We start from the raw sequence: 11,438 nt of genomic DNA, 5'->3' as shown, positions 1-11,438 counted from the left end.
CCAAGCAGGGAGCCCAATGCAGGGCTCAATCCCAGGACTCTGGGATCATGACCTGAGCCGAAGGCAGACACTTAATGACTGAGTCACCCAAGTGCCCAGAAAGATGCTTTTTAAAAAGATCTACTGTAGGGTTTACTTCAGCAACAAAAATAATAGAATCTGGAAGATATGTTCCTCAAACATAAGGATGAATAAAGAAATTGGTAAGCATATCATTAAAATTAAATAATGACTTACTGTAAAGAAAAAATGCTGATGATCAATTTGAGAGGACTTTAAAAATAAAGTAACATGAAGATACCAGTTGACAATAACATGGGACACTGAAAAAATACAAGATTTGAGTTTAGGCTATTGATAGAGTTCAAGGGTCCTAAAGTCCTGTGTCAGTTTGAAGGAGAAAGGATATATCGATGCACTTTACATTCGGTTAAGATTTTTTTTTGAGACTAAATGGTAAAAAGTATAGAAATATAATTTCCAAGCCAAAAGAGAAAAGAGTTTGGAAATTAGAAGAAAAAAAGAACTGACAAACCATGATAGGCAGGACAGCAGGGAGGAGACAGAAGAAAAAAAAAAAAAGGCAGAAAGACAAATTTAGATAAATTCTAAAGAGAAAAATATAAAAACATAATGTTGAGTAATACACATATTCATTAAAACATGAAACAAGATAAAATATTACTAATAGATATATGAACAAAAAGTAGAAAAACAAGGATAGGAAAGAGAGTCAGGAATTTCAGAATCATGGCTACCTCCAGAGGGGCTGGAGACTGGGACTGAGAACAGGTCCAAAGGGACTTCCACTTACCTTCATGTGTTTTGTTCTGTTTTTTTCTATGCTGTAAAAGAAACAAAGAGAGAGAGAGAGAGAAGGAAAGAAAGAAGAAAAATGACAAGCTATTCGATACAAGATAATTCTACACAAACAAGCAGCACACCAAGTGTCCCTTCCAGCACTGGCTGGCTAAGTCAGAAGAGTGTCTGACCCTTGATGTTGGGGTCGGGAGTTTGACCTCCATATTGGCTGTAGGGATTATTAAATAAAAATAAAACTCAGGGGTGCTTGGGTGTCTCAGTCAGTTGAGCATCTGGCTTCTGCTCAGGTCATGGTCTTGGGGTCCTGGGATGGAGCCCTGCATCACTGGGGCTCCCCGCTCAGTGAGAAATCTGCTTGTCCCTCTCCCTCTCCCCTTTCCCTGCCCATTCTCTCTCTCTCTCAAATAAATAAAATCTTTAAAAAATAGTAAAATAAAATAAATAAAACTTTTTTAAAAAGGAAGTGCCCCCTCAACAAATTAACATGTACAGAGAAACAGATACAGCATGAGCAAGCAGGATAAGCCCTGTGAAAGATAATGTGAGAATGGTTTGTCCTCAGCTACTGGTATTGGCATTATTAGCATTCTAACGGCAGAAATCTGCTGGGAGAGAAAATGGCTTTAACTTGTACAGGAAAAGACTGATAGTAGAGTGAAGGAAAGGACACATGACTCTAAGGATTTTATTTTAACACTGATAGAGGTTAGTATACATATTATAGAAGCTCCTGTTTCCTCACAATATTTACAAATAAGGATAATCTGACTGATTAAATCTCTTTCTGAAGGCAAAATGGCGCACTACATACCAGCTTGGTAAGCAAGCATCTGGGTGAAAAACTGCAAATACTAAAATCCCTTGTGGGATGGTTCCAACTTGAAGAGTCACTAGCTTGGAAGTCTCCTCCACCCACTGCTGTTTGCCTCAATTCTGGAGGCTTCAGGGTAAAGAGAAGGGAGAGGTCGAGGAGGCGGAGGAGGGGCGTGGGAGATCAGATGTAAAACTGGGCAAACCACTCATCTACTTTACTTACTTCTTCCTTTTCTCAGGAAGAATTGGACATGAAGGGAACTGGAATAAATTTCAGATGTGATAGCTTTCTACATTTCTTCTGCCCACAATTTTCCAGAGAGTCGGCTGCCCTTACCTAGGCCAGACTTAAGAGAAAGTGGGATTTAATTACATCTCTTCCAATGCAAGCTGGCCACGGGGACAGTATTGGTGGGAAAAGTTTGTTCATATTTATTGTTAAGTTTATGGCAGCTAAAAATAAAGCTCTGCTCTTCTGTCTTCTCAAAGTGATGACAAAGATTTTCACCTAAATACCAAGATCACTGGACATGACATTTCGAGCCAGTCCAGCACTGACCCCAGAGGGATCCCATGAACACCTCAAGGACTACCAGACAATGTGAGCTCTGCCACTCCAGCTGAAAGGGTGATTCTGAAATGTTACCTTCTCCCCGATTCTCTTTTTTTATTGGGGTATAATATACATATTATAAAATACACATATTTTACATATATAGTTTTAACTAAGTATAATTATACAAATACAAATGCACCGTTTTAAATATATAAGATATATACATAATTTTGATGAAACTGTACATCCATCCCAATCACAATACCATATAATGTCATTCTTTAAGGAAACATATTATCTGAATAGATCCAATAGCAAAGAAACACAATAGCTTCTATTTCTAAATATCTTGCATTTGCAATCTTAGACCCAGCATCCGAGACGTGAAGATAATGAGATATAAGGTAGTAAATAGTATATTTTACCCCATCTATAGGAAGAGTTCCCACTTTCCATAGTCATTTAGATAAGAAACAGAAAACGCTATAAATCACTGCAAAGTGATTTGTACTTTAAAGCACAAATCTTAACAATTTGTATGCTGAAAAGTGATTAATCATACTTTATTTTCTTTCCAAATTTTCGTACCCTGCCTCATGAATAAGCCAATACACCTTATCTTCTGTCCTATCTGAAAAATCTGGATTAACAGCCAAAGCCAAATTCCATTCTAGCAACAGGGTACCTAGCTACAAATAATTCTTTTGAGGTCCAAGGAAAATAACAACAAATACAGGAACACCTTACTCTGAAGTTCCTTTATTTTGGTTTAAACCTCTCTTAACAGGCTCTGTTCAAGTCTTTGGAGCATTATTAAACGATCCTACTATTGATTTTCTGCACTTAGTACTGGTGGAATGGAGTGACTTGAAGCACTAATGACTGAAGTCCACTCACTGTCTAAAGGACAGGTACAAAGGCAAACGTACTTGGAACTCATTCCTCCAACCATCCTCATAACTTAGACTTCAGCGCCTGGAAATAGGACAGGTGGGAAATAGGACACGGAACCCAACTCATCTCTCCTACTTAAATATAGCACTGCTTCTATTTCTGTTACTTATCTTGGGAAATTTCATAAGTATTGGTATATTTTGCTATTCAGAATGAAGCCGTATGTTTCATTTCTACCTTTGAAATCCGAATTTCCAAGCAATCTTTTTTAGAAAAGCACTCCTCTATTTTCAGCTTCATTCTCCATGGGCCATTTATTTGTGATGCTGCGCCGTTGAGTAACTAGAGGTTACAATAAGAATTTGTCATGCCAGAGTCCATCTTTAAAAAGAAAAGCTTTTAAGACAAACACACCAATTTTTTAAATGAGTAGAAGAAATGAACAGGCATTTCACATAAAAGGTGGGGGGGGGACGGTCTCCTAAGTTCAACCTTATAAATAATCAGGAAAATGCACATTAAAACCACAATGAGACACCATTTCACACCCCATCAGATTAGCAAAAATTTGTAGTCTTACAATATCAAGTGTTGATGAGGATGTAACAGTAGAGAAACTCTCCTACAAATTGGTAAGAGCGAGGAGGTATCTTTAGGGGTGATATGTCAGGATGTCTTTAAAATGGTTCAGGAAAAAAAAGCCCACAAAAATGTATAGAGGGAGAAAGAAAAGGCAAATAAGACAAAGTTTGCTTTACAAAGTAGGGGGCAGGCTCTAGGGGCAGAGTCTGGAAATTGGAATCACGGTTCTGCCGCTCGTTAATTGTAGTCTGGTTTAATTATTTAAGCTCTCTTTATGCCAGTTTAATTATCTGTGAAATGGGAGTAAGGGTGGTATGTAGTTGCTAGAGGTGTGAGCATTTAGTGTGGTAATTCATGAGAAATCCTTAAAGGAGTCCCTGCGGTGACATAACCCTTCAATAAATGTCAGCTATTACCTCTGTGAGCTCCATTTTGCAGATGATGTAAGTTGAGACTCAAGGGGGGAGCAACTTGTCCGGTCACATCTGCTGCTGGTTGAGGCTGTGGGGAAGCTCTCCCACAAATCAGCGGAGACACCCACACAGCAGCTCCCTAACAGCCAATACTTGAGCAGCCTAAATGCCCACCCACTGTAGACTGGTTCACTAAATAATGCTGGTTTGGTTTGGGATTTTTGGGGGGGGGGTATTAATTTATTTAGAGAGTGTGCACGTGCACACACAAAAGTGGGAAAGGGGGAAGGAAAAAGGGAGAGTGGGAATCTCAAACTGACTCTGCACTGAGCTCCAGAGCCCACTGTAGGACTCAATCTCATTACCTTAGATCATAACCTGAGAGAAAAATCAAGAGTCCAACGCTTAACGGACCGAGCCACACAGGCGCTCCAATAATGCTACATTTCTATACCAGAAGCCTACACAGCCAGGGAGAGGAAAAAGATGTACTAACATGAAGAGTATAAAAAAATTAAAATTAGGGGTGACTGGGTGGCTCAGTGGGTTATGCCTCTGCCTTCAGCTCAGGTCATGATCTCAGGGTCCTGGGATCGAGCCCCGCATCAGGCTCTCTGCTCAGCGGGGAGCCTGCTTCCCCCTCTCTCTCTGCCTGCCTCTCTGCCTACTTGTGATGTCTCTCTCTGCCAAATAAATAAATAAAATCTTTTTAAAAAATTAAAATTAATTAAAGGTTTTTATTTTATCCTTAAAGATTTTAGCTGGTACAGCAACAAGACTAATTAAGTCATAAAAACTACTATAAAAAAAAACAAAAAAAATTTTTTTTGTTTGTACCACTTTGTATTTCAGCACAATACTTGTTAAGATCAGGAAAGTACTCTCAAAATGTTTAACACATGAATAGTTAAATGAGCCAAAAACTTATTCTTACAGTCAACTAATTGACAACCATTAAGATCAGGTTTTAAATAAATATTTAGTGACATAGTGAAATGCTCACTATATAAACTTTAAAAATATAGGATTCCCAAACTTTAAATGTATACAAATATATATATGCAAATATATACATTTGCATCCATACATGTATATGTACATACATCTATGTATCTATAAAGTACTTATATATATACATATTTAATATATATATATCACAAAACTTGAAAGTTTATACACCAAAATAAATCTTTTCTATTTTTTAAAGATTTTATTTTATTTCATGTATTTATTTTTAAGCAGACTCCACACCCAAAGTAGGGGTTGAACTCACAACCCCAAGATCAAGAGTTGCATGGTCTCAACCCACTGAGCCGACCAGGTGCCCCTAAAATTCACTTTTTTTTCCCAAAGTTAGAAGTGGTTTTCTTTGAATGGAGAGATGGAAAATGATTTTTTCCTTTTTTTCTTCTCATCTGTAATCTGTATTTTCCACAGTGAAAATGTACAACAGGGGACTCTGGAGGGTAATTAGGCATCTAATATAGTCAGGGATTAGCCCATGCACAGTTCTGAAACATTTCCACTCCTGGGTGAAACTCTTCACCTGTGCTCAAGAAGACATTTACAAAAAGGTTCATAGCAACGTTGCTTCTAATAGAGAAGAAGTAGAAACACCCTACATCCATCCATGGAAGCATCGATATGTACCTGGTGAATATCTAGGCAGCAGTTAAAAAGAAGGAAACAGATACAATAATCAAGGTGGGTCTATCACAAAAGTATAACGTGGAGTGATATATATCTGAAAATGGCAGAAATGCAGGTGGAGTAGGATACTGTTTATAAAAAGATTAAATACATGCAAAACAACATTATGTATGTTTACTTATATATTAATTATGTATATATGCATCTGTAGGAAAAATATTTTTAATACATGGGAATGTTGATATATCAAATGCAGGGTAAAGGTTATCTGTGGAATGTGAGGAAGGGAAATGATATGGGGAGGGGCATACATCTGGGGGGTGCAGGGAGAGGACTGTAAGCACACCTGTAATGCTTTATCTCTTGGACTGAGTAGTACAGAGGTTGGTTCTTATACAATTCTCTGCGGGGGTTTGTATGTGTGTGTGTATGCTTGAGGTGTTTCAGAATAAAATAGTCCTCACATGACGAAATAAACATTTTAAATTGTTTATCTCGAGAAATGCAATTATTTGGAGGTGCAATCATGGACATTTAGACTAATTGTGTGTGTGTGTGTGTGTGTGTGTGCGCGCGCGCGCGCGCAGCATTGGCAGGGGGTGGGGGTTCCAGTTGGACTGATCTTTTAAAATATTTTTACATCTTTATTTTGGCAAAAACAAGATTTCCAAACCAGAAATTTAATTCCTGCGAAAACAGAAACGATTTTTAATGAGAATATTTTATTATAATTATTACTCAATTTCGTTTAATACCCCAACTCTATCGGGAGAAAAAAAACTCAAACATTTGCCCTTCCCGTCCCTAAAACATACATATTTAAAAGCAGGGGGTAAAGAAAGACCGAATCTGTAGAAAGCAGTAGTCATTTTATTTTTCCAGCCAATTCTAGATGTAGGGGAAGCTCCGTGGCTCAGGGCAGAGGCCCTGGATGACTAAAGGCACATTTCCAGCCTTGCTGAAGCCCATCATCCCAACCCCGGCCGACTTTGTCAGAGGGCAGAATGACACATTTGCACATGGTTAAACGGTTTCGTCAGTGAAATAGATTTAAACTAGCTTTAGAAGAAAGAAAAGAAAACATTCAGTGCATTCCACATTTTCCCTTAAGTACACTGTACCTTCCAGTTACGCTGCATTTTGCATGCCTCAGAGCTCTGAAACACTATTTAAACGGTGCGCATAAATCATTTCGTCCCCAGTGAAATACAGCTATCTCCTCCGGGAGTAATAAGGGGTGACCTGTCCCAAGTGACACACCCTGGGGTGAGGGCACGGCTCGGCCAATATCAAAGGCAGGTAAACCGACGGGACCCACGTTCTGTCTTCATGGCCGGAAAGTCTGGGGAAGTTCTCGTCTTTCCTTGTATCCATCCACCGCAAATTTGGGTTAAAAGCTCTCGTTTGAAACCCTGGGAAATTCTACCTCCCGACCACATGATCTCAGCAGTTCCAGCGTGTGGGAAATGTAGGGTTACAAGAGCGGAAAAGATCATCCCCAAAAAGGCAGGCTGGAGGGAGACACTCCAAAGAGTGGCTCTGGAAAAGGTTACACGACCCAGAAATTAACAAAGATGTAAGTGAGGGGGTGGGTGTCCGTGTGTTCCCAGCAAAAAAAAAAAAAAAAAAAAAAAAAAAAAAGAGACTTTCCTCCGCCCGAGAATCCACCGTGGGGGTTCGTGCAACGCACGGACGCGACTCGATTGACAACAATCTTGTTTACACAGCGCACACCCTGGGGGAGAGCCGTCCTGTGTTCGCAAGCCAGTGCCTGCGTTCCAGACGCTTCCCGGGAAAGGACGGGCCGCGCGGGGGCGGGGCCGCCGGGCTCGGGGCCGCGCCGCCCGCGGCTGCTCCCCCGCCCGGCCCGCCGGGCCACCGCGCTCCCGGCCCGAGCGGGTGCTGGGAGGAGCGAAACCGGTTCCCGGGTCAGCCTACCCCAGGATGTGGCAGAGGAGGGCTGACCGATACTCGGGGAGCCTGGGAAGGCAGCCGGCCTCTGCCCGGCGCGTCCGCGGGCCTCCGCACACGTGCACTCTTTCTGCATTGCTAATCAGGACCTCTAAGGAGCCTAGGTAATTTCCAAACCAGACCTTGCCCCCACCCCCAGCAGCACACACTGGCTCGCACCCCGGGTCCGTAGGAATTGCCAATAAGGGTGCCTCCTGTCCGAGGAACGTGCTTAGCAGCCGAATTCGGCCGCAGGGATGGTCTGCAGGCGGCCCTTGCTCCAGACGTCCCCAGGGAGAAGAGCGAGGTCCGCCTCCGGAACAGCCTGGAAGCTTCGACTTCCTAGGGCAGAGGAGAGAAGTCTACCTCACCTGAGCCGAGGCCAAAGACCGCCCCTTCCTTTGGGGCCTGGCTTTCCCTGTAACTGAAAGGACCACATCTACTGTAAAATTTTTCTAAATTTCACTAAATTGCTTTCGGTTGAATAATTATGGGATCTCGGTTTCAGAATTAAATTCAGCACCTACCAGGACGGCGCCCCAGACTGGGCACATGCACAAAAATTAGCTGGCTGAGTCCTCACACAGCCCAGTGGGGTTGCTGCAAATACTTGACCAGGGGGGCGCCTGGGTGGCTCAGTGGGTTGAGTTCCCCACTCTTGGTTTGGGGTCAGGTCATGATCTCAGCGTTCTGAAATCCAGACCCCCCCCCCAGACCCCTGTGTGTGTTGGGGTGGGGTGGGGTCCTGCTCAGCGGGGAGTCTGTTTAAGATTCTCTCTCCCTTCCCCCCACCCCCGCCTCCCCCGCTTGCTCTTGCTCTCTAAAATAAATAAATATTAAAACAAAAAGCCAAACACCTGCCCAGGCAGACAAGCAGAAGGCCTTCCTAGGCTGTGTTGTTGGTGTAAAGTCACCCAGACCAGCACCTTGCAGGACCTGCTCCTTAAACCCCAGAATGGAATGGAAATGGCTTCACCCTTGACTTCCTTTTCTCTGCAACCCTTTATCCGAAGCTGTTTTCATTTCCTTCTTTCCCTCTCCTTTCCCTCCGTCTTTTTGCTCCCTTGGCCACAGGGTCACTTCTTCGTAGCCGCAGGAAGTCTGTCGAGGACAGAGGATTAAAGGGCAAGGTGGGGAAGGGAGATGCTATCCATCAGAGCAGGACAAGGGCAGAGCCGGCCTTCTTCTGCTCCTCTTGCCAAGTTAATGTGGTAGGAGAACCAGCTGGGTCGGGTCTGGACACGCTTTCCTGTTTTGCAGCTCCCAGAAGTTTTCGTGTCTCTAACTTCAGTGATCTTTGGTGCCCCTAAAGGCAAGTGGGACACCTGAATCATAAAGCTTCAGATGAGCTGAGTTCAAAGTTTTATTTTCTACTTCTAAAGACCTCCATAAATTAGGGCAAAGGGAGTTGGAATCCCGCCTCCTGCCCCTGCGTTCCTCTGAGATTATTAAGGTTGGCTAAGCAGTCGGCTCTTGGGAAACCAGGTATAAGGAGACCTGGCTGGAGGGAGCCGGGGGTTGTTTGTGGAACTTTCTTCTCTGCGGCAGGAGCAGTCCTGCAAGTTTGCCACTTAGAGCTATGTGGTGTCGCCTGCCTTTTGCGGCAAAAGTCCCAGAGCACAAGGCTTCCCGGCTGAGTATCAGGCCGGCCTTGAAGGAGGAGGAAAGCGGGCACTGTGAACTGGGGGCCGCGGGCGTGGGAGACCAGTTCACTCCCTCCCCCACCCCACCTCCCCCCTTCTCAGCGGCAGTAGCCTGGCGAGCTAATGTTCAAAGAGAAGCAATGCTTCAGAGCTTTGCCGCCAATTTGGATAGAGTCCTTAGGATTAAAGTGATAGGATATCGTCAGAACGAACATTCTGCACAGATCTAAGTTGATCCTGAAGAAAGCAATTAATTCTTGCTGTTCTGTTTTCCTTATCTTCATGTGGAACCCTACGTTGTCCCAACTCTCTCATGTTTTTGCATTTCCAGCAAAAGAGCTGTTTCTAAGACTCTTACAACAGTTATGGTGTTGGGGATAGTCGGTAATTCCTGTTTTTCCCCTCTGGCCTGTCTGCCTGAAATGTTCTGCCGCGGTAGCAACCAACGTGTTTTTGAAACCTGGTGGCAGAGATGCCATCTGGTATAATTTTCCAGGTTGTGCCGGACCGTTTCTCCAGGGCAAACACAGAGACCCTGGGCCGTGCATGTAGGTTGAGACGGACGGGAGCGGAACGTAGAGCAACGGAAGGGTGGGGACTTAAGGTGGCTTCGTTCCAAAGCCCCGGGATGGCCCCACAATCACACCAGATCCTGTTCTGGACTATCTGTCTGCCCACTCAAATCAGGTTCCCATAATAACAAGGACAAAAGGAGTGTGAACCATGGAAATATCAGCTCCCTACGGAACAAGCTTGTTGGTGTTTATGAACATAGGCCTTTTGAAGAGATGGGGACCTAGACAAAATCAAGGCTATTTTGCGGGAAGAAAACGAAAAGAGAAAGGAGGAGGAAGTGAACCACCCATCAAAAATAAAGGAACTCTCTCCCACTCTGCTTTGTACTGTGATCCAAACCTACCGGAAGCCAGACCCAAAAGATAGACAAGGCCAAACTGATGAGTGTATCATGGTGTCAGCTCCATGGGTTTGCAAACAGCTGAGAAATGACTCCATTCTCATGACTCTCGGAGACATTCTGCAGTGAGTGTCATGGTGACACCCGTGCTCGTCCACCTCCTGTTATTTCCTGCAGGGCCTTCCGCAAAGAGGAAAGCACCCCTTTTTACTTTATTCCAATAGACTGGTCATTTTTATATCTCAGTGGTCCCCAAAGCATTTTATAGAGGAATCTAAATCCATCTGTTATTATGGGGAAAATACAGACCTTCAGGGAACAGAAATGAGAAAGCCCTTTGGCTGAAATTACTTATTTTTTATAAAATCTCTCCGTAACAAAGAACCTATCTGGGTGATAAAGAGATTCAGAAGCATGGGGGAATGGCCCTCACATTGCATTTTGTTTTTACTCTTTGGTTACCTTCTCTGGGTCAATCAGACCAATTAGAAAAGTCAATGTTATTCAAAGTGGGGTAGTCTTTTACTTAGGACTCGGACAACTATTTTGCTGGAAATATAGAAACATTGGGGAATCGGGACTGACTGTGATTCCCCATAAAGATAAGGGAAACAGAAAACAGTAAGAATTAATTGCTGTCCTTGGGATCAGCTTAGATTTGTGCAGAATGTTTGTTTTGACAATATCACTTTCATCCTCAGGACACCCTTACAGATCAACATTGACGTGTCCTTAAAAGATAATGTGACAGCCAGCTCTTAATTACTTGAATCATGGTGCAGAAAGAACTTATTATAACCAGCAGACCAAGGGACCATTCATAGAAAAGATGGGTCAACTGGACACAGGGGCAGGGGGAGGGGGGTGAGGGTTGGAGGAAGCAATTGAAGTTTCTGATTGTTTCTTTTCCCAAAATTCTTTTTGACAAAGATTCGGTTGCCCCAAATATCCATCATTGTCATGATGACCAGACCATCAAACTTGTTTCATTAAACGCTCTCTGTCCTCCTACGATGCTCTAAACAGGGTTTTCCCGCTTCGCACTCTATCAATCCAGAGTGATGATTGTGCCATAATTTAGAAGATCCCTTGTATCAAATATTAATATTTGTATAGTTATTTAAGTATGTAATGATGTGCACAGGGACTCTAAAATTAAATATAGCATGTCATTTATAGTCTTTTCTAAAACTGTAAAT

The sequence above is a fragment of the Neovison vison genome, chromosome 1, assembly GCF_020171115.1.
Source record: "Neovison vison isolate M4711 chromosome 1, ASM_NN_V1, whole genome shotgun sequence".
Taxonomy (NCBI): Eukaryota; Metazoa; Chordata; class Mammalia; order Carnivora; family Mustelidae; genus Neogale; species Neogale vison.
Note: the sequence above shows the minus strand (reverse complement) of the source record.